Genomic DNA, 25,294 nt, shown 5'->3' with positions numbered 1-25,294 from the left:
GCTATAGTCCAATCCACGTGCGAATGTGTTGGTGTGGCTATTCTCAGCAGTTGAAAAGTTAATGCTAGTGTGAGTATGTCGAAATAACCCAGTGAATTTTGTCGAGCCGCATCGTGTCAATTATTGAAGACATATATGCAATAAAAAACACTGCAATGCCAAGAGAACAGTTGAGAAAGACAAAAAATCGTTCATGAAACTCTATATCACGTAATGGAACTGTCTTCTACTTGGTTCATTAGTTCATAGCTTACGAAATTCAATATGCATTTTTCGCAGTGTATGATTATGAATCAAAAATGTTTTACCTCAGTGTAAAATTGAACCCACAACAAACTTTGACTTCGGCTCGCACACATTCTAATTTCGTATATGAATAGATCCGCGCACTCTGCATCGGTGTGAGTAACAAAGACGTCAAATTGCTCAATTGTACGAAATGCAAGAAACTCATTTGCAGCAAATCAAAGATACTTGAATATTCGAACTTTATTTTTTGATCCATGCCAAAATCGCACTTCATATGCAGGTACGAATATATTTATAAACAAAATTTATATTTATTCTTTTCTAATGACTTCCTAAACTAAAAATATTTCAATTGTTCCCCGATTCATTGTATATTCGTTACTTCTGAATTTGTTTCAAATTATTCAACTCTCGTTGCTAATCAGTGTACATGTTGTAAAACAATACGCCGTCATATTTTGGACAGTCGAGAAACTCCTCTACATCTACTCTCAGTGATTTTAAGTTCTTCGCAAAACGGATGGTAAAATTTGATGAACATGAAAGACATTTGTAAAGCTCGGGGATCAACTTTCTTAGGATATGGAATCTGATCGTAAAACAAGTTTCCTTCAAATAATTTGATAATCGATTCTCAAGCAGAGAATATACAGTAACTACAATCTCCCGAAAGACGTCTGGAACCTGAAAGTAATCGAGTGTCAAGAATGTCGGATACAATTCAACAAAGTTTTATCTTCGTTTCGTGCATACTGGACATGAAATTCCGAATTTGTTGTCAGTATATCAAGCAACCATCATGTGTTTCGGAAAGTCGAATGGATATTCCTGTCTGTGGCAAAAATACACCTAGTGTCAGATTTGACATTGTGCTTCCAGTTCCGGTCACCGTAAATCCATAAAAAACGGTGTAACATTAGCTTGATAGTATCTTACATTTTTTTTAAATTTGTTCCAATACATGATAAACTGTTGAACCTGGCTTTGGTGCAGGATAATTCTGCAATTCGGAATAAATGAATTCAGTAAGCCAAATTTTATTCCTCGTGCCTAGCGTGTTGTGAAAGCGTCTAACTTCGTCATATTTAATAATTCCATTTCATGGGCATCTGTTTATATTTTAGAAGTAAATGTTAAACGAGAGCCGGAATATAACCAATGAAATGGTCCCCCTAGGGGAATATAACTTCCCCTAGGGGGACCATTTCACTGCCGATGGTTCGTACAGCTTTCACAATCTCGATTTCTTCACAATAATTTTAAGTTTTTTAATTTCGTTCTGATGGCACAAAATTTAAATTAATAAAAGTGTTTCAACGTTTTCTCAAATGGTTTGTTTATTTATTATGGGTCTCCGTGGAAACTAGTTCGTAGCAACTTAAACAGTGTTGCGCAAGAAGATTATTTTTATCATTATCAAGGGGTCGCTATATTTATGATAACTGGTGGTAAATCACTCACGAACACTTTTAATTCCTATCTTCCTTCGGAGTGCCTGGTCGTGTCGTCGATATAATTGTCAGTACAGCACAACCCTGCTAGCATTTTCCGTCACTTTTCGACTATGTCAATTGACAAGCTGTTCCATAACAGCAGTTTTCCATCAAAGTAGCCATGTAATCATAATAAAACAAAACTGGAAACTGGCACAACCATTTTTGTTTTTTTTTTTGTATTAAGAGATGACTTTTTTGGTCATTCAGGCATTATTGAAGTTTGTTTCTAAACAAACACAATAACAAGTAATATGTCATGCGTATAACATAAACCTAGTGTGAACAGTGCGGTTTTGACTTCATATTACTATCGTTAAAACATGTTATTTTCTGCAGGTGTGAACATAGTATAATTCTGATGTAAAAAATACCGACTAGGTAAGTTGAATTTGAATGTGCAGTTAATCCTAAACGGTCTTCAACTGAGAATCGGAAACAGAGAATCGTCTCAAATCGGCCGCTTGTTGAAACTCTTGACGATGGCGATAGCGCACAGGTCTTGCTCAAACTACCTCAACATAAATATTGTTTCAGACTTGGCCAAAAGTAAACACTCACGTCATTCATTCGATGCCTGCGGACTACGACTGCTACTGTTTCATATGAACCAACAAACCAAGCTGTCACACAGAGCATAGTTTCCACACTAGGGCACTGCCAGCTGGAGCACGAATCCATCCGAGATTGCGTCGGTTCAAACGTCAGTAGCAGCAGCAGCAGCTTCCGTCGAAAGGCCGAGATCACCGCAAGCTTTAAAAATAGACTACATTCTGTCAGACCTGGATGCGAAGTGTCGTCTGTCTTCCTGCCCCTTTTCACGACCCCGTAGAGACACGTTTTGTGAGAATCAAAAAAAAAAGTCACGCAAATAATGTTACGACTTCCTGCTACCTTCACCCACAGACTCACAGCTCAATGGCAGTTCTATAGATTAACGCCATCAGCTGGCCGCGTGTGGGCAGGTTTGAGGTCCCCACTTCAACCGATTCCGAACACACGAACCGAGCAGAGTCGCGAGCCAAGTGATGCAATTTGTGCGCATTATGTGGTTTATTTTATAATATTTTTGTTTTTATTTCGATGTTCGTCGTTGGCCGACGTCAGGTCAGATCTAAATTTCAGCTGGCGTCGCAAACCTCATCAGTGGCTGTGAACTACTGATTTATTGCATCAAGTCAAACAATTCGTCGATGAGTAGTAGTTGATTTTCACCAGCGATTGTGAATTCATCTGACTGAAATTTGTTCCGAGAAAAGTAACCGTGACGTCATTATAAACGTGTACTGGCTGAGTAATGAGCTGGTTCAAAGAACCGAAAAAGAAAAAGAAAATACAATTAATGATTCATCACCTTAAGCGAAACTGAATAAGTCCTCCGTTTTTTGACCGAGAGCCAACAGTATTGAACGCCGCAGTCTGCCGTCGACTCTCGCGTTTCGGTTCACTATTTATAGTGTATCCAAATGAATTTGGCTATGTTTATCAAAACCGTCGGTAAACAATAAAACAATAGCTCCAAGTGTCCATTGATCAATTGACGACTCAATAAAGGGGGACGCTATTGTTAAATGCCGTGAATGATTAATTTATGATCGCACTTTCAATTGGCAACAATGCGATAGCTACACGGATGACGGCACGAAGATACTGCGAGAAAGGAAATCGAATTGTCAACACTAGCGCCACGCCTTGCAACAAAGCAGGCCATTCAACCATTTTTATTTTGTGTTTGCTTTTCACATTACGATGACGGCACGCGGAATAGTTTAACAGTTGTCGTCAGTTTTCTGTGTAGTTATCGCAGCAATATCCGGGGTGTTATTAATTGGCCATAATCGCTCCCGGTCGCTGATATGGTATCGTAAGCGTTAGCCATGTTATTTGAGTTCACACTCTTTTAGAAAATAGAACGTGTATCAAAATAACACACGATCACAGAAAACATTATTATCAATATCGTTTATTTATACCCGGATTTAACATATTGTTGTCGTTCGTCGGGATCACAGAAAACAGTTTTACAATACAACTAGAATTGACATGGTCTGATCAAGCAAAATACTTAGGTTCAACGTATGACAAAAAAACTCACTTTGAAGGATCACATAGAAGGAACTCAGCCAAAATGTAATGAATATATTAAATGTTTATAAGGAGTGTATCGAAAACAAGCTATCCAGAAACTTTTCTTTAAAATTCTCATAAAAAACGATATTATATTCAAACTAAAAATTGATCCTTTATTGTATGAGGATATACTTAAGTATAATGAAAACAAGATGGAATTTAAGTGATTCCTTCACGAATTTTCGAACTATTGATCGAAGGCTCTTTATCAAGTTCCGAACAAGTGTTGCATCGCATTTTTGGACGCTTGTACAGTGGAGGTGTACTATGCTTCTTATATAAAGGCAGCAATTTCTTCTGGAGACACTCAGATCGATAGATTTCTGCATTTATAGTTCCGGTAGCGTATAAAATGGTTGACTTAAAACCACAGGAACATATTGCTCGCCATACCAGCACCTTTCGACCGAATTTCTCCACTTGAATCGACCTTTCCCCATCGCTCACATCCTCCCCAACGACGACAATAAAGTATTGTGGACCTGGAAGGGTTTTTGAGTCCTCCTTTACATAAGTCTCATCGTCCATCAAAACGCATGCATCCGGACATTGCAAAAGACGCGAATACAATTTCCGGGCCCTTGTTGCTGCTCGCTTCTTCTGTTCTACACTTTGTTGCGAGATTTTCTGACACTCGTTCCTGCTTTTTTGGCCAAATCACGTACGTGCCTCTTCCTGGTAGCTCATCCAAAGAATAGTGTTCCCCAAACTTATTAATGATAGTTTTAACACTGGCATGATGAATTCCAAACCGCTTTGCCAATTTTCGTATGGTGATACCCTTCTCACTTAGCCATGTGTCCAGAACCATAATTTTCACTTCCTTTTCAATACGCGACATTTCGAGGGCGCAGAATTTCAACCGCACAAACAAGTAAACAAACGAAAGATGACAGCCAAACGCACAACATGCTGTGATCTGTGCATAAAAACCATCACAAATACATGCGTACAACACAAATGTATGTGGATAGCTTATTTTCGATACACTCCTTAATGAAAAAAATCTGAACTGAGCTCTACACAAAAAATACATATATTTGAAAAATTTAAACCGATTTACAAGAAACGCTATTTTTTATATGGATAATGTTACATCCATAAGAAATTGGTATTTCTGTACTATATTTCATACACGTAGAGGAATTTGCCTAGCTGGAAACAACTATTTATATGGTTGAAGTTTAAACTCGTGCTTTTATTGAATCAATATTTAAAATATGTTCCAAACCAATGACTGAAGTTGATCGAAATGTATTTTTCAATCGGTTATCAGTTATTTTGAGTGAAACTGAAACTGTGGAAAGTCCGTGTTGATTAGTGAAAAGTGTTAACAGTGTTATTTTTAACTGAGAATATACCACTCAACAGTACACGATGTTAACCGATCGGAGCGCCATCTGCCTATCATTGTCGGTGTTATCATATTCAAACATAACGAAAATTGATGGTGGTCGTTGTGCAAAGACAGCAAAATATGGAGAAGATTTAATAGAAAGTTCATATGGAAAGTGTGAAAATTTTCAAATCAATCAAGGGATACTAGCTGAAAATCTAAAATTGGTTTGCAGCAAACCTATCCGCGAGTTATTTTATTTTGTTAAGTAGTGATGTGTCATCTCAAGGTCACCATGTTTTGTTTACAGCAATGCGAATAGGGGGAACAGGATGCTTATATTTTTTTCCTTTTTCGTATTTACAATGCCCTATTATATTTCTCCTTACTACAAATAGGGCCAAACTAAACTCCGTCGATTATTCGGGGAACGTTTGATCAATGGATCTATTTTTCTTCGGGTTAAACGCCAAGTGCAAGACGCGCGCGTGAAGTTTATAGCCGTGCCGATATTCCTTACGGCCGTGCTAAACTGGGCCGTATGTAAATATAGTTTAGACTTCGATCCATTTGATATTTTATTATTTTGGCAAGGAAGTAGATATCGAACATTACTTCGTATGGTGTAAGGCACTATTGTTCAATTGATGATGATCGAGTGATACCTAACTAGTATTACGGCTGTCTATAAAAAAAAAGAACACAATGAATTAAATGTATGAATTGATAGCGACTGATTAGACGATGATTAGATGTGGGCATTGATCCCGACAGTCGGTTGTCCGAAGTTTAACGAATATCGGAAGGAATTTCGTATTTTACTAAGAAGCTGAAGTCTTTTTGTACGCGGTTTTGTTTATGCGTTTTTTTTTTCGCGGCTTTTTTTCGAAGTTATTCGGTTCTTTTTTACGCGGATTTCCGACATTACACGGTATTCACGCGGATTTTCAAGGGAACGCGGTTCTTTTACGCGGATTTCTGAAATTATTCGGTTTTTATGCGGATTTTCGATGTTACTCGGATTTCCGAAGTAACGCGGTTTTTTTTAACACGGATTTTCGTAGGTACGCGGTTCTTTTTTACGCAGATTTCCGAAGTTACGCAAAAAAACTTTGCGTTGGTTTTCGAAGTTACGCGTTTATTTCACGCGAAATTCCTACATTATGCGTTTTTTGCGCGCTTTTTAGGCAGTTTTATACACGGTTTTTTTTAACGCGGATTTTCGATAATACGCGATTCTTTTTTTTCGGATTTCCAAAGTTGCGCGGTTTTTTACGCATAGGTTTATTTTCACTCAGACTTTCGAAATTACGCGTTTTTTGTCGCGGATTTCTGAGGTTCCGAAGCTTCGCGGTTGCTTTCACGCAAATTTTCAAAGTTATCCGGTATTCTTGTTTTGTCTTAGAAATGCATCAAACTTCAAAATCTGGTGTTGCCCTGATTTTTTTTTAAATCAACTCACTGACAAAATATATTTTTCGAGATTACACCAGATCTTATTGTTTCAAGCTTTTTAAAGACATTTGCCATAGAAATAATTCGATTTCGGAAATCTCAAAATTGAAAGTTTCAGAATCATTTTTTTAGATTACACCAGATGTAGACGTTTCGTGCATTTCTAAGGCATTTGGCATCAAAAAAAAAATTTCCTCAGTTTTACGATTATTTCTACGCTGATTTCCGAAGTTACGCGGTTTTTTTTAACGAAGATTTCCAAAGTAACGCATTTGTTTAACGCGGGAGGTGCGCAGTTCTTTTTTGTGTGGTTTTCCAAAATTACGCGTTTTTTAGCGGTTTTTTATGCAATTTTTTTACGCGTTTTTTTACACAGATTTTCGAAATTACGCGGATTTCCGAATTTACGCCGTTTTTTTACGTGGATGTCCGAAGTTATGCGGTAATTTTTGCACGTTTTTTCCGAAGCCGTTTTTTACACGTTTTTACGGTTCTTGTTTTACGCGGATTTCCGAGGTTACGTAGATTTCCAATTTACGCGGTTTTTGTTTACGCGAATTTTCGAAATTACGCGTTTTTTTTTTCGCGGATTTACAAAGTTACACGGATTTCGGAAGGTTCGAAGTTCTTTTTTGTGCGGATTTCCGAAGGTACGCGGTTGCTTTCACGAAAATTTTCAAAGTTATCTGGTATTCTTGTTTTGTCTTAGAAATGCATGAAATGTCGAAATATGGTGTTTTTTCCCGTTTTCTTTTTAAATCAACAAAGATATTTTTGTGATTACACCAGATCTGGACGTTTCATCGATTTCTAAGACATTTGGCATAAAAAAATTCGTTACTTTAGCCGTTTTTCCTACATCCCAAAGTCCCGAACTCGATTTTTTTCAAATTTGTTTTTCAGATTACACCAGATCTATACGTTTCGTGCATTTCTAAGGCTTGTGGCATCAAAGAAAAACCACACATTTTATAAACAATTGCAAGATGCTCCGATGGGTAATTCTCTGTCCTCGTTTTTATGCGAACTGTTCACGGCAAATCTTGAGGAAAGTTTAGAAAAACAGGAATTATTACCTAATCGCTGGTGGAAATACGTTAATGATATTTTCTGCATCATCAAACGTGATTGTTTAACAAGTTTTTTGGAAATTATTAACAACCTTCATAGAAACATTAAATTCACTTGTGAAACAGAAAAAGAGAATAGTCAATGAAACAATGATGAAGGATTCAAAAAACATACCGAAATACTAGTGTCTGTCAGTACTTTGTGACATTGGTGGCGAAATAGTAAAGAGTTTTTTTTCTAATATAGTGCAATTAAATGGAATTTATTTTCTTTAAAAGTGACTCATTTCATTCCACCAGGTCCGGTAAAAATTTATTTTTGATTGAAAAAAATCAATTAAGAAAAATAATAACTCAACAATCGAGCCTAAAGTATCTTCACATGTCTTAGAATCACTGACTAAGTAAATACGTGGACTTCGTAGAGTTCATACACGGATCCGTAGTTCCTTGATTGTAAGGGGTTTTAAGGAATATCATTATGCCGAAATTGATCGCCACGAAACATAACACACCTTAACTTTTACCATTTAAGTGTCATAGTGCTATGGGAAAAAATGTCATGCAAGAAGATTCTTGCTTTCCTGTAGCTCACCAATACCAACTGGAAACCCATCGTTTTCCGCTGACACAGGCAAGAAAATTGAAACACGTTGGTTCGACAAACCAAAGCCCTTTGGCACTTGAGATGTACTCCGCTAGATAGAAGCATATTTAGCACGTAGAGCACCATCTCTTTTCTCCACACAACGTGCAGTCAATCAGTCACTCGGGGCAATCAGACAGCCCCTTTCGTAATGTGATAGTATGTTTATCTTTTTGCCATTAAGTAAATATGTGGATCAAGCAAACTCGGGCCCGTTCACTGACTTATTGTGCCGCGTTCGATGGGCCCTGCAGCACATCAGAATCGGAAAAAGTAAGTTAACAGAAAAATAAATACACTCTGCGCGGTCCGATCGTTGCTTTGAAATATGGAAATCTCCGGACGTGTTAGTTCTTCAATGATAAAATATGAGCTTCAGTTGAGTATGAACTATGAAGTGGCGTCCCTCGTTCGTTCAGTGCGATGCAATTTATGTCGACCCGAGATATTAATGCCGCACATAACCCAAGGAATTAAGATAGCACGATTAGTACGGCACCGGTCACTGGACGGATAACCGTTATCAGCATGTTTCCGATAAGTATTTGTTGCGACTAGAATTTATGTGCCCATTAGATTTGGTGCCATATTTGGTATAGTGAACAGTAGATAAATGGCTAACAATAATTCGTTCAATATATTTCGGTATTTCTGACAGTAAACACAATCTTCTTCGAACCGATAAACAGTTGAAAACTTAAATTACACTTAGTTCGAAAGGAAAACCCGCCTTTTCCGGTTTCCAAGAAACAGTTGGTTTGAATTTGCACCAGGCTGAATAACAGAGGCATAAATAGAACACATTCATTCAAAACTTGGTCGGGCACTACCGAGTAGGTGATATCACCTTTGCATATTTCCAGTCACAAACCATCTCATTCATAACTAACTCGTACACGGTGGGTCCCAACGTAGTTCGCCTCTGCGCAAAACTCCGCAAAGGGGGCGATCGATCGCATCTTGCAGCAGCACCAGCAGCATTCGAAACGCAAAATTGTCAATCGATCGCAACCCACGACGAAAAAGGTCGGTGGACGGCGGCTGCTCCAATCCAGTCAATTGAGAAATATCAACAGGCCTCTTGGACAAGTATCCAAAGCATGTAGGCCCTTGACTTGAACCCAGTGCACACAAACATGAAAACCAATCGAATCACCGCGAGTAGGAGAGTTTATTTTTTTGTGTGTTTCAGCGGAACCGAGACTATTTTCAGGAAATTTATTTCCGATCGAATTATAATTCTAGTCCGAGCTGCTCATCAAGTCAAGCTTATAAATATTCTACCCATCATCATCATCGTCATCGTCATCTCACCGCGTTTCGATGTCAGATCGAACAGACCCGGGCAAGTCTCAGTAGGCGATGACGATGGACGCGAATGAAAGTGAAATCGAACCAAGGGGTTTTTCACTGGTTAGTGTGAAATTTTAGAAATACAAACTTAATGCAACACTAATTTGCGGTTTTCTGTTTTCAGAAAATGACGAATGAAATAAAAATGAAATAAGGTTATTAATCGGGTTAAATTTCAAGAAATTGTATATTTCTTTAATAATTTGCCTAGACATATGACATTAGCTGGGAAACCAATAAATATTGTATGTAAATAAAATCCATGAGCACTATGTATTCCTACCATATCTCGTTTATTTTTACTACCATCCAATGCCATTTGAGGAATGGAATGTACAATTTTTGGTGATGCTACAAGCTTTTAGATCGAAGCTTCTTATACTGCCATGCAACGGAACGGCGTAGAAGAGCATTTCAAGACGAAGAAAAATGCCAAATTTCCAAAAAAAAAACATTTGTTTTGACAAGCAATATGCAGGTGTGGTCGAGAAAGTTTGGCTTTGGCTTTATCACTATCGAAACGATAAACAACAAGAAAGTATACCATGAATAATGCCTGAAGAAGCGATTGTTACTATTCCTACGCAGTCATGAATCTTTTTCAACTTTCTGGCTTGATTTGGCTTCATTACACCAAAAACATTTAGGAATGGTATAAAGCGCATGGAGACCATGTTGAACCGACGAATCCACCTAATTGCCCGGAGTTTCGACCTATCTAGCGGTATTGGACTCACGTGAAGAGCTACAACTATAGAACAAATTCAAAAAAGGGCACTGAATCGGTTGCAGAGAAGTCTGCACAGACATTAACGGATGTAGTAAACTCAAAAGCTCTTAGTTTCTTCATGAAGCCTATTCAAGTAACTGTAATTAGTTCTAAGATGTATAATTAAAAGAATTAAAAACGCATCTTGGATTGATCCAACAGCAAATTTGTTTTATTACAAATTTAATCGATCCAGATTTTGTCGCAAACAAGCCTTAGTATTTCGATTGATCAACAATCAGTAAAGGCAATAATTTTTCCACAAGCATCGGGTCGTTTTGCGGTCTTTGAAGAAAGGTTTCCTTTCACAATTTCCTAACCGATAAGGGGTACGAATTAGGATACTGAATTCTTATTGGAAAAGGTAAGTGTTATTCTATGTAAAATATAGTTCCAGCGATTGAGCTGAAATCACATGGTTATTGTATGATTCATAAGTCCTCCCTAAAGCATACTGGAACGATTACAGTGTATTTTTTTTACCCTATTGAAAAAAAAATCCCTCATAACCGATTCTAGTCCAGAACTTTTCGGGTCGATGAAATGTATTTTTACTGTTATTCGCATACAAACGACCAGCAGCTGAATGATGTAATTGCGGGGTTCGTTTCAGGCTTTCAGAGGGTTCGGAGCATTTTTCTCAAATGCGAAGCAGCGAAATGCTGGATTTACTTGCACTCGTTTGGTGCGAATTTGCGAAAAATTGTGAAAAGTGTACAAAGCTTGTCAAATTATTCTAGATTAGCACTAAACTGATGATTTCTTCCTTCGATTTGCAAAGAAGTAATTTTAATAGTTCTTTAGATAACAATTAGAGCTATTAGAACGGCTGATTTTGTATAATGTTCCCCATCGTTGTCTTTTTCTCCAATGCAAACGACCAGAAACTGAATGACGCAAATACTATTATTTGAAGCGAATTTCCAACAGTAGATATGCACACAGAAGAACTAGTTATTTTTGTGCGTTTAGTCTTGAGAAACAGAACATTATATTCGCCATTGACTGAAGCACCAGTTGCATTATGCCGGATGCAGTTTCACTGCCTTGATGTAGATGGCGGTCTGCGCACTCGATGTGTCTTCGTTCCTGGATTATCATATACTAAAGCTAACAAAACAAAGCAAAGTAAAGTCTTGGAATTACATTCCTTTAGTGGAATTTGGCCTTTCTGTTTCAACAGACTTCGCAGCCGACTCGTAGCGTATGGAATCATTACATGGATAGTACTACGATCCTACTGACACCAATAATCATTCCAGGTCGAGGTTCGAAAATACGACAACTGGCTTGTAAGACCAGCGCCTTATGCATTGAACCGCCAAACCGGGTCAAACAAACGTCTAACAGGGTCTACGTAATAAACATGATAGTAATAACAATCTTACACCTTCTACCATTCGTTACGTGAAAGAATTAGGGAAATACTCAAACAGGGAAAAACATATTAAGAAATCAAATCTGAAGCAATTTCGTTACACGTTCGTGTTGTGGAATTTCGAAAATGCGCCTAGGTGAGCATAGTAAAGAAAGACGTAGTCCTACGTCAAAAAAGTTTTCATCGAAATACGAACCTCGAACTCAACCATCGGATTTCATTTTGGATCGAGTTTTGGATTGAAATGCCGAAATCTCCAATTGATGACTAGTGCTACTACTAGAGCGTATGGAAAATTGGGGAATTTGTCCTTCTGTGTTTCAACAGACTTCGCAGCCAATTTATAGCGCCTAGAAACGTTGCATGGCTGGTGCTACGATTCTACTGACACTAAGAATTCTTTTTCAGACCGGGGCTCGAAAATACGACAACTGGCCTACAATTAAAAACACGACTCATGGTTATTATATTTTGCATAAAAATAGGAAGAAGTGCTCAAGTTCTTAAAGTACCCTGTCTCTTCACCATCTCGATGGCAACTAATTAGATCTCTGTCGTTTTCAGACATTTAGCTCCCGCATCCCCTTTTTACCACGTTTTCCACAATATTTACTTCTCTTTCATTCTCTTCGGCAATATCATCATCACCGCCCACGGAAGACCGCTCCAGTCGAAAACCAGCATGCGGGCCACCCGCCGGGCCTTCGCAGCCTGGGGGTGTTTCCCGCTGACCCCCACGGACCAACGCCAGCTGGAAGACTCATGCAACACTCAATTCATTGACCACTGCCGATCGCCTGCTGAAAGCTGGACGGAACCACCCGCGATCCCATTTCAACCAGAATATTAGTTGATTTTCTGAATTCGATTGGTTAAAATTTGGTACAACTAATCGATTGTTGTTTTAACTAAACTGTCATTTTTGTTTTTCGATTAGCAGAAGCGATGGTTGGAACAACTAATTTAACTGTTTAAAAAAAAATGCTGTCAATTAGTGAGGACACATACCTTTCAATTTCAACCAATATTTTAGTTGAAATAACTGGCGTTGTTATTGAAACAAAATTCTGTTAGTTGAAAAATAAATCGGTTTTATTTGTTTTAGACATTGCAAATAGTTGAATCAACTCGAACAATGTTATTGATTTGCGAAAATAATCGAAATATACTCACTGATACACGTCATGATCTATTTGAAATAAGTTCGGTATGTTGAGATTCATGAAATAAATTTCGTTGTTAAAATATAAACAGTATTTTATATTGACATGTAATAACATTAGGGCTGGGAAAACTACCGATCACTGCTGATTTCAAGTGATCTTAACCAAGGAATAAATTATCATTACGAAATCAGAACTGATCTGATCTCTAAGTGATTTTGATTTTTGTATGATCATGATCATGTCAAGTCGAGATCAGTAAAGATCTAAATTCTAAAAAAAAACTTCTGATTCGATCGGAAATGATTGATGTAGAAAAACGTTTATAATCAGCAAAAGTACCCGAAAGGGCGAGTAAATTAGCGAAATTATTAAATTTACCTAAAATGAGTATTGAAAGATGATGCCTTGAAACGGTTGAACTAAAGTTATGCACTGATAATTTTAGTCAATTTATATGAGCTTGGGTGCATCAACCGCTGGGAATTGGAATTTTGCGACGCAATTCAAACGCGCCATTCAATCGCAGCGCGTTCTGTGTGTTTGAAACCCTTCGCTCCTGTTACTTTTATAAATTAAATTCATGTCAAAAAGCGTTTTATTGCTAATGCATGAACATCATCATCGGTATCAAACAGCTGGAAGTAAAACAGTCTGCTGGAAGTAAATCAATGATCGAATTTGAAGCATAAAATTTTTGCGCATACCTGAAAGATTACGAGATGGTCATTCATTAACATTTTCTAATTTGTCACCAAATCTTTTTCATCTTAAACAAGGTTAACTTTATCACAACACCGCTGTTAGATAAACACTTGTTATCATAAATTTTTCAAATCAAATGAACACAATTACTCCAAACGCTTTAACCATCGATTGTTTGTTTTCATTGACATTTTGAAGCGACGCGAACAGATTTCAACTAAAAAAGTTCTTGATTTTGCATTGCGATTATTGTTTTGCTTTCAACTGTCTCCGGCATTTGACAGCATACAAAACAACATATTTTTTAACTACTTGAATATATGCAAATCAAAAACCATATTGGTTGAATCAAAAAGAAATTAGTTAAATCAACTATCGCAAAAATCAAAAACTGCAATATCGCAATTTTATGATCGAAGGGTTCTCCTTTTGGATTTACAAGAACCCGAGATGACATAGTCTAATGATACTATTCTACTTTTAAGTTAGTCGTTAATTAAGATTAGAAAATACCCTTGGCATCTTAGAGCTTAGGCAGTGTGCCTAAAATTATATTACATTATTGAATAAAAAAAAAGTTCTTAAAGTGACGCAAAAGTTCTAATCCACGCCTCCTCAAATTTTTGACCGCTGAATTGTGCGACCATTCCATCAGATTCTTGGTTTTTTGTAAAGTCTTGATCAAAACAACAAGGCAACGGAAATGCATCCGCGTACCCCCCATTCGTATAAACAAATGGAGCACGGAAAATGCACCAAATCGATCGAACGATTGAACCCATGCATCAAAGTATGCCGGGGGAAGTGAAAAAACCGGTAGCCCAATGCGGGTTATCTGGAATGCTGTGGAAAGAAGAGGGAAAAAAAGACGGTCGAGCTAATGGAGAACTCGTAACGACACGGAAAATCGATAATTTCCATACCGCAGGCGGTTGGTAGTTTTGAACCATCCCAAAAACACAGAAGCTGAAATCGGTAACTTACTCGTTTGTTATTTTTTTTTCAAATCGGTTAGGGATGAAATTTTCCGCTGTTTTGGTTCGATTCAATTTTAATCGCAGTCACGGCACGCCAATCCGATCACCTTCGGATGCGTGGTAGGATCTCCGGATCGGAGTTCTCGGCAGATACGACGGTGTTTTACGTGGGTAACCTCGCCGGCCCGAGTGTGCCCGATTTGTGTAGGAGGTGTTTTGATTTGTGTCGATCTACTCCTGCACAGAATTTATTCCACGTTTATTTTTAATTTTTAAATTTGCTCTCACTAAATTCACTGAAGGTTAAAAATTTTCTATCACCTCTAACTCTGGTTAACAATGTATCACTTCCACACACACACACAATTTGAATTCGATCAACGTCGGAAACCTGCAAATTTCAAAATACCCACAAAAACACAAAAATGACGTCACCGTTTCAAATAGCAAATATAGCACTAAACAACGATATCTGACTGATATGAAGCTCCAAAACACGTCATTCACAACACGATTTTCATCGAGCTCAAGGACACAATTTACTGAGGTCAACTCGAAGGAAAAACTGTTAATTTGCCGACGCCTCCATTATCGCACAGCACCATACTCCATAAGTGCACCACGATTGCTTCACTGTACTGAGACGCGTACGTCTAGAACGGAAGGGGTTGTAGGACTAATTACGGTGTATGTGTGGGCGGATGTGCGGTCGTACAAACAAACCAAAAAAAAATAAACATTACCGAGTTTGTGCGGAGCAGCGAAAATCGCGCGCGACTTACTGTACGTGCTGGCAGTTACTGAGCGCGGTTCCGATCGCACTCCGCTGACTTACTGGCGGTGGCGGTTTGGCATTGAGTCGATGACGATGACGGCGATGACTTAGCGCGTGGTTGCTGAGTAGTAGTAGTAGTAGTAGTAGTAGCCTAGGATGAGACCAGCTGTCACTGTGAGTTTGAGAATTTAAGTCTTTGGAACGTTCTTGGAAGCGTTCACCATAGCGCACGGCTGCCCACCTGGGTTATCTCTGGGCATTATATCGTTATCTTTTTTGGTGAAACATAGGTAATCTCTAAACGAATGAAAATAAAAGGTTTCTAGTTGACATTCCGAGCCGGATGAATATCACGCACAGATTGAATAGCAATCATTGGAAACTTCAGAATCGAACACGTAAAGTCACACGATCCTGTACGATCGCGCGCAAAAATGTTGAGTGTACTACATTCCTTCATAATCTGATATATGATATCATCGCGTGGCGTCTGTACGCTTCTACGACCACCGGCTTGAACGCACCCAAGAATTCCGTTTGCACTTATGACGCCGCGACAAAAACAATCAACCGCCCGGCCCGGCTTTGCATTCTCGGGCTGTCTGTGAGCTGTGGCAGCTTCCTGCTACAAGCGCTTGCAAATGTGACTTAATCAACGCGACGCCGAACCCGATGGAATTCTTTCGAATCAAGATATTGACAGCTCCACCGAAAGGCGTTTCCTACAGCCGAAAGGTTCGGCGGAAAGCGTGGGATTTCATATGTGCTGACTCCCCCCAACCAAAAAAAAAACTCGTATCCCCTATCCGTATCCAATCATCCAAAAGACGTCACCGGAGGAATTTGATTTCGCTCCATATCAATAGAAGAAACGATTTTCTCGAGAAATTCCACTCGGCTAGTCGCGCAAATTAGTTTCTACCACGGAGCATTAACTGAGTAGGCCGGTTATCGCGATTGGATCAATATCCTACACACACACACACACTTCAGTGTACGCGTGTTGCCAAAGGAACAAGTGCAAGTTCGCGAGAAGTACGGTTACGGAATCTAACACCACCCTGTGCTAGCCGGCACATCGGTTTCGCGATCGCATCTTGCCCCCTCGGCAAATGGGGTCGACTCTGGGCTGTACAGAGGGAAAAAGTGCTCCATTCATAACCGATCTACAAACTCTCGCGCACACTCACACACACACGCGTCGGTCATAAAGTCAGTCTGTGCGTCTGTGCAAAGCATGTTCCATATGGCGATGGAAAGTTGTCCATGTGGCCATATGAGTTCATAAACTAAGGCGAAAACATATGCATCGTTGTTGCAACTGGTCCGCTGTTTGGCCCTGACAAGGCGAACCGGTCTGTGTCCGTTTTTCGCGAAAAAAGTGATAGTTTCATCCCGGTTTCGGGTGAGATCTGGAGTGACGGATAGCGGTCAAAAATCGGTCAAGCTTTTGATTCAGTCCATCGACTATTGGTCATTGTTATCGGTTGCTAGTGGTTTGATCAGGACTTGAAGATTTTATTCTAGTTCTGCTGTTTGAATTTTTCTATTTTTACGATACTATTTCAACAGCAGATCATAAATTAGTTATGTTTCAGCTGCATCTGTTATATTTTATTAGAAATTTTTGTTATTTTTATCACTAGGAAGACATTGTCATCAAAATTGGCATCAGTTATAAACATTGTATTGCTTGCTCATCGGATAACAAAGCAAGTTCAAAAATATAGTCAAGTAAAACCTTTACTTTGAAGTTGACAAACCATTTTATCGATCCTCTCTTTGGATTGAATTCAGTGTGGTAATGCATATCAGATTTAAATATATTGAGATATGGATTCAAACCGGAAAATTTTATTATATCAAATCAAAAATTTGTTTGATTCCAATGCTTGTTACTGTACGTTAAATGTATTTGAATCAAATAAGTTTTTTTATTCAAATACATATTATACGAGGTTATACGATATATCTATCTCTATATATAAAAATGCAGAGGTAATTCTTTGTAATCGCATCACGTAAGAAAGGATGAACGTATTTACATGATTCTTTTTTTACTGGGTCAGTTTTTATCCCCACCGGGTTCGAACATCAAAAAAATTAGGAAAACTTGCCGGGAAAGTGGAAAAAAATCATAAAGTTGTTTTGTATGGACAATAAAATTTTCCACTGAAAATGTCGCCAATGATTGCTAGACCTACGATTGATGTTTTATGCAACGAGTTGCATAAGTGCTTTGCCGTCGAAGGAAAGAATACTAGATCGTTGAAAAAATTGTTTGACGCGCAACGAGTTTTTTTGTGTGAAGTTTTCACATGCATACTTGATTCATGTGATTCGTCATTCCGAGCCAGGTGCTCAATTGGGTATCGAAATTATTGCTTGAAAAATTACCGGATGGCGGAATGCACAAGACTGTTTCAACTAACCCAGGATAGTTTCATCAAACAGACACTTTTCACGAAACTGTGTTGGGTCCACACTTAGTAACGGGGGTTTGAGCAAACCTGATATAAAAACCAGGTTCGAAACTGACTTGATTTTCAGTTCAACAACGTTGAAACTAGGTTCGAAACTGACTTTAAATAAACGGTTTAACAAAAGTTGGGGTGGAAACTGGTTTAGGTTTGAAATCAAGTGAATACGACATAAATGAATTAATGGCCGAATGCATATGGCTGTATGACCGCTGTACTGCCCATGCTTGCATATCAGTCCCATATGAAAAAAGACGATAAAAATTTTATTTCCATTTTTTTATTTATTGCGCTACCTAATGCTAAATCATGGTATCATCACATCAAATATTGGTAATAAACCTTTGTTATTCCAATATTTCAACAAATAAAATTATTGAAATTTGCACTGAATGGGAATGATATGAGTTAATATTTTTTCACATTTTACTGAACAAACCTTCAACTTTTATTGCAATTTCTGAGAGTTTATTGAGAATAAATTGCATTCCTAAAGCTAACTCAAAATTGGCGAAAATCGATATGCGAGTATGGGCAGTCTAGGCAAAAGAAAAAGTTCTTCACTCAGTCGTTTTACAATTCTGATGTACGAAAACATAAATTCGAACAAATTTTGGGGCGAGACGAAGTTCGACGGGTCAGCTAGTCTCTATATATAAAAATGCAGAGGTCATTCTTTGTAATCGAATCACGTAAGAACGGATGGACTGATTTACATGATTCTTTTTTCGCTTGGTTAGTTTCTATCGCCGCCGGGTTCGTACATCAAAAAAATTAGGAAAATTTGCTGGAAAAGTGATAAAAATCCAAAAAGTTGTTTTGTATGGGAAATGGAATTTTCCGTTGAAATCGTCGTCAAAGATTGCTAAATCATCGATAGGTATTTGGCGCATAACGAATTGCTGTTGTGTTTGGCCGTCGAAGAAAAGAAGACTAGATCGTTGAAAAAATTGTTTGGCGCACAACGAGTTGTTTTGTGTGGATATTTCACATGCATACTTGATTCGTGTGATTCTTCATTTCGAGCCTCGTGCTTATTTCAAATTTATTGTTAATAATTAAAAAATGCGAAATGCATATGACTGTTCTAGAGATACCGTTGTAGGTAGAAGAATGAGTTCTTCAGTTGATCTATTGTATGTTATGGAGACGGATGAATAATATTGGTCATTGTGAACGTAAGCTTAACAAAATTATAATTTTTTTAATGAATCAATGAAAAGATTGTGCTGTAATGGCGCTAAGATTAAACTAAGAGATTTTCCTTGCATTTTGCTATCGAATGATTTAATGTCGTTTTCGCTTGAGAAAACTGGAACTGACCCAGGATAGTTTCTGCAAAAAAAAACACTTTTCAAGAAACTGCGGTGGGTTCGAACTTAGAAACGGGTACTTGAGTAAACCTGATTCAAAATCCAAGTTCGAAACTGACTCGATTTTCAGTTTAACAATGATAAAACTAGGTTCGAAACTAGCTTCAAACAAATGGTTTGACAGCAGTTAGGGTGGAAACTGGGTTAGGTTTGCCATCAAGCGAAAACGACATAAGTGACGTTTCTCCAAGCAACCAAAATTTCCACAATACCTGTAAAATATCCATTTTATTAGAGCTATAAAGTACGTGTGGCACTTTTTGGCAACTTGAACATACAGAAAAAGTTCCGAGAAACGTTCTCGCTGCTTGAAAGCTGTACAGCGGGTGAACATTCAAGTATGAGTAATTCATAAAAAACGGACTGTTCAGAATGCTTTCTGGTTAGTGAGCTTTTTCTCGATTACCGGAAGCAAGATTCATATCTGGAACAGATAACATGGCATCTTATATTCATTATATCGAAGCCATTAGAGAGAAATCGCTGTTCAGTGCATTGACTCAAAGGAAGCGGTGACAATTTGTATAATTGCTCAATTTTTGCTTAACAGAAGTATTTAACATTTTCACATTAATTTTTGGTGATATTTCTTTTTTGGGCTAAAGCGAATGTGTGTCGAATTCCGTTCATTGTAGGTTGAGTATTCAGAAAAATAAAGGAGAGAAACGTTAACCACTTAATCGTTTGACGATTTTACTTTCCGAAAACATAAATTCGAACAAATAATTTTTTGGCGAGACGAGGTTCGACGGGTCAGCTAGTATATATATATATATATATATATATATATATATATATATATATATATATATATATATATATATATATATATATATATATATATATATATATATATATATATAAAAGGAGATCATTCTTTGTAATCGCATCCCGTAAGAACGGATGGACGGATTTACATGATTTTTTTTTCGTATGAACAGTTTTTACCCCCACCGGGTTCGTACATAAAAAAAAATTAAGAAAACTTGCCGGAAAAGTGGGAAAAATCCATATAATTGTTTTGTATGGACAATGGAATTTTCCGTTGATAAAGTCACCAATGCTTGCTAGATCATCGGAAGGTGTTTGGCGCATAACAAATTGCATAAGTGTTTGGCAGTCGAAGAAAGGAATACTAGATCGTTGAAGGAACTTTTGTGGCGCGCAACGACTTGTTTTGTGTGAAGTTTTCACATGCATACTTGATTCATGTGATTCGCCATTCCGAGCCACGTGCTTAACTGGGTATCAACATTATTGCTTGCCAAATGATTTAACGATGGAACGCATATGAGTGTTCTAGCTATACCGTAAACAGGATCAAAAGTTATGATATTGTTTACCAGAAGATGCATTGTGATTAATGTTGACCATCGTAGGCGTGAGTTGAACAAATCACATTATAGAACGATTTTTGTACGAATTAAAGATAGGATTCTGCTGTTGATCAAACAAAATTGTTTGTCTTGCATTTAGCATGCTGAAGTTCGTTCAATCGCATCGGGTAAATTCTGGTGGATTGAAAACCATTAGTTGTGAGATTTTATGCATTGACTCGAACGATAAGCTGAATACTGGTACAATCACTCCGTTCATTTTCATACAAAACTTTCTGATATAGATTCTCAGTACCGAACTCCACCATTCTATAACTGTAGGTGGGGTACTAAACAAAATGATGTGGTGTCGACTAATGCGACGACTATTGATACAACTATTAAACGAATGCAGTGTTCATGTAAAAGTTAATGGACACAATATTTAAAAGAATAGTAACTTGAACTTTCGATTGTCCAAAAATTACTCATTTTATCTTTCGGTTTTTTTTAACAATATCAAACTGCCTAGATGTTGTGAGAAGAGAAAGAATATGGAAAATGTAGAGCCATAGTACTCAAGGAAGAGTAGGGATTTGAAGATAAAGTTTGAAAAAATTCGGCGTAGCAAGGTTTATTTAAGTAAGAAGAAAGTTTATCGCATCGAAACTTTTACCTTCTACCAAAGGATTCGAACTTAGCGATGCGAATCATCCGAGTCTCTGATATATCAGTAATTTACTAAATAATTACTGACTGACCAGAAGTCATAATGTCATAGTCATAATGCAATGCGAAAAAGCAATCGGAACTTTACTAACCATACTACTGGCCGAAGTCCAAGTAGAGATCCAGATCTTGGAAATTGGATCAGATCTTCCCGTATTATTAGATCTGGACCTGGAAATTTAGAACTGATTTTTAAGCACTGAATTCAGGAGCTGAGTTCCGAATCTGAATTCTGGAATCTGTTCAGGACATTGATTCAGGACCTGGGTTCTGAAGTTGAATTCTGTAACCGGAGCTAAGTTCTGGAACTGAATTCGGAACATAAATTTGAAAGTTGAATTTTTTAAATAAATTTTGGGTCTGGATACTGCAATTGAATTTTGGAACTGAATTCTGAATCTGAATTCTAAAACTTTATCCTGGATTTTGAAACGTGGGAATGATCGAAGTCGGTTTACGAGTAAGAAAAAGACATAATTTTGGAGCTGAATATTGAAACTGAATTATAGCCCTGAATTCTGAAACGGGATTTTGGAGCAGAATTGAATAAATTGAATTCCGAGTTTTTGATTATAATTTTGACATTGAATTTGGTAACTGTAACTGAACACTGCATTTGAATTCTGAACCTGAATTCTGAATCTGAATTTTGGATTTTGGAATGCAAGAATAATCGAAACTGTCGACGAATATAAGCGGGACAAATAAATTTGTGAACTGAATTTTTGTCCTGAGTTTTCAAATGAAAACTCCTTAACTGTACCTAATTCTGTAAATGAATACTGCTTCTGGATTTTGGAACTAATCCCTAGATTCTGAAACTCGGGAGTGTTCAAAATCATCGCCGAAGCTTGCGACGCGTTTCTCTACTTGATGCTCATTGATTCCCAAAATTATAAAAGACTTAAATTTTGACGATTTATTATTTTTAGTTGGTTTGACGTAAAATTACCATAAATAAGTTCAAGTTTTCAAAGAGTGGAAAAATATATTGAATTTTTCGAATGAATGAGAAACTCACAGAAAAGATGACTTTCTGGAAAATGATACACTCATAGGCAGGAATCGAACCTGCGTTCTTATGCAATCCGTGCATACGCGTTTACCATTTCTGCCGCCCTGAGCTATGGTAGACACAGTTCTACAACAGCACCGAGTTGGTAAGCTTACATCGAACAATGATCTAAATCCTAGCCGCCTCACGACCGGTACCATATATTCAAACATCTTCTCTGTTCACCAGACAATAAACAACCTGTGAGCGAATCTTTTTTGTCAAAAAAAGCTTAAATTTTAAGTCATTTATTTTATTTTTTCTATACTACTAATGATTTTATCATAAATTGCTGTTCATATTTCCGGTACATTGTCGTCGATGGGCTATCCAAAAAAAATCCTGTTTTACCAAACTAAGTTGAAATTGTTCGAAACTCTAGTTCCAGATGTTAATACAAAGTAGTTCTACGTTGCTGGATGCAATAGTAAAAATAGCAACACTAATAAAAATAACAATGATTTATTCCGTTTCCTGACAGTCCGCTACCGACAAGCAAACACTCAATTATCATATCGAAGCTGACGGAAAGATGAAATCGTAAGTATTGGAAACACGAGCGAATATATTTCTAGCACAGCATACCGCCAGTCAGGCCCGTGCGCAGGGGAGGGTTTTGGGGGTTAAAACCCCCCCCATGAAAAATTTTTCAAAATAAGTTCCATGAACAATAGAGTACTTTTTATTTAAAAGTGCAAGTAACTTGAGTTTTCTTTCAAATTTTTGCACCTTCCCCACCTTTTGAACCCCTTTCCCTCCCTTGAAACTCCACCCCTCTTGAAACGCCCCTCACCTCCTCCCCCATTTGACCATTTCCATTGAACCCTCCCTTGAACCCCTCCCTTGAATGATTTCGACGCACGGGCCTGCCGCCAGTATTGCACTAAAATGAGCAGCCAGTGTCGATTTTGCCGACCCTCTGTCAAAAATAGCACTACATGATTTCATATTTGGCTAAATTTAGCAATGCTTAAGTACAATATCGTACAACACTACCTACCATGAGAACAACCTCATCACGGTGTTGTAGCACGTCAACGGAGATGTTTCATTCAGGTCTGTGTTTTTTTTTTTATTCTCGTCATTCGCCGTAACCAACGCCAAGCTGCCAGGAAAGCGTTATTTTCCGATCTCAAGCTTGACTCAAATACCAAACGCGCAACGCAAGCGCGCATATCGATATACAGCGAGTTCTATTTGTAGGCCGAAATATCGCCTTCTGTAAACATTGAATACAATAGATGCAAATGACTACGAGAGAAATGTAATCCGATGGAAAAACAGAAAGGAACAGAAAGCTTAAATTACTGAATAGTTCTGAAATACGGAAAACTTCTTTTCCATCCGGACATCAAACTTGAACAGCTACTGTAAAGTCCAAATAATCCTTCAGCTTAAGACTCTTAAGTCACAGGAACGATTATTCGAATCGTACAGACGGAGCCGAAGCAGCCGACGACTCATCCTGGCATAGCGCGCAATTATGCTTATACTGTATAGTTTTTTTTCAACTCTTCATTTTAGTCGTGTGCCACGATGTTTTTTTTTTTTATCATCACGCCCTTCATGACGCTGATTATAATATGAATCACTTAATTTCCGCTTGCCTCACAAAACAAACGAGCATACTGAATCCCTTCCCATGTCGACAAAACAAATTTCTTATTGGAATTGAGAGCGGATGCTTCAGACGTCCTTGAGTGAAATGATTGAGATTCTTATTTTTTTTATTAGTTTCACTGGCAATACACCTTTCAGTGTATTCAAACAAATCGATTCACATTACAGGTAGGAACTATGACGAAACTCAAACCCAACTCACGGTAGCTCACGTCTCGATTACCAAATAAGGAACCTATTGGAGATTTACCGTAAATTGACATCTTTACGAATAGAAACATTTACCGTGCAAAGTGCCAACGCCAAAAATCCGAGAGTTAGGAAATTACATTATTCGTATATTTGCGCTTTGGCACGTATCATCAAATATTAGTTTTTTCTTATAATTAGCACCATTATCATGAATTTTATCGCAGCAAAAATTTGCTTTTCGCAAGTGTAAAAAGAACCTCAACAAATACACATCGAAACCGAAAGATAGGAAAAAATGGCGGATGATGTTACTTCAGTCTCGGTTGGGCCCAACCAGATGCAAAATTTCCGGCAAATTTAACGCAATTTTTCACGATTCTCGATCGATTGATCACTCCGTTTGCTGATATCTCATCTTCAATTATGATAACATACCTTTTTCAGCAAGCCATCAGGTTTTTTTCGCAGGAAAAACACGGAAAAAGGTAGCACTTTGACACAAAACGCCCTAAAACTGGCATACACAACTATACACACAGGCTGGTTTCAATCCTTCATTCGTTTTTTTTCTTTTCGTTCCACACAACCAGCACAACGTGAATGGCTGTGATGTTTACTTTTTTTCCATTCAATACACACGGGCCGAAAGAGAGGCAAGCATAAACGTAATCACGTATATTTGCGACTCTGCTGCGGTAGTGTACGCACCGTACCGACAAGCATGCGCCGACTGCCCGCAATTTGCGGTGGTGTTAGTGTCAGCTCGAAATTATGAATAAAGTGCAAAGGGAGAGAACGTCAAAATCGATACAGAGTATGCTGACAGACTACAGGAGAAACGTCAAAGAGGCGTACGCCAAAAGCACGGCTGTATTAGGGTTTAGGTGAATATGAAAAACGTTCAGCTAAGGCTACACTAACCACCGGAGACGATTTTCTGTCATCAAAGGTTGGGTTTTCTCGTTGTTAGTAATTTGAACAATTTATTCACGCAGAATTACGTAAGTTTGTTCAACTGTTGCGAGATAACA

At 37.9% G+C, this 25,294-nt stretch overlaps 1 protein-coding gene across 2 annotated transcripts in view; it reads right to left on the bottom strand.

The window, feature by feature from the left end:
* LOC131436870 (talin-2) overlaps positions 1 to 24,856 on the bottom strand; it is a 179,095-nt gene extending 154,239 nt beyond the window's left edge. Inside the window, exons 1-2 of one of the 2 annotated variants that reach the window (XM_058605828.1) lie at positions 15,468 to 15,539; positions 14,732 to 15,115 (exon numbers count right to left, since the gene is read on the bottom strand). The gene's annotated coding sequence lies outside the window, so the exon portion shown is untranslated. Of the gene's footprint in view, positions 1 to 14,731; positions 15,116 to 15,467; positions 15,540 to 24,698 lie in introns of those variants that run through there. The other variant, XM_058605827.1, reaches the window with a different exon arrangement.
* Positions 24,857 to 25,294: the final 438 nt, after the last annotated feature.

The sequence above is a fragment of the Malaya genurostris genome, chromosome 3, assembly GCF_030247185.1.
Source record: "Malaya genurostris strain Urasoe2022 chromosome 3, Malgen_1.1, whole genome shotgun sequence".
Lineage (NCBI taxonomy): Eukaryota > Metazoa > Arthropoda > Insecta > Diptera > Culicidae > Malaya > Malaya genurostris.
Note: the sequence above shows the minus strand (reverse complement) of the source record. Positions and strands in the feature narration are given on the sequence as shown.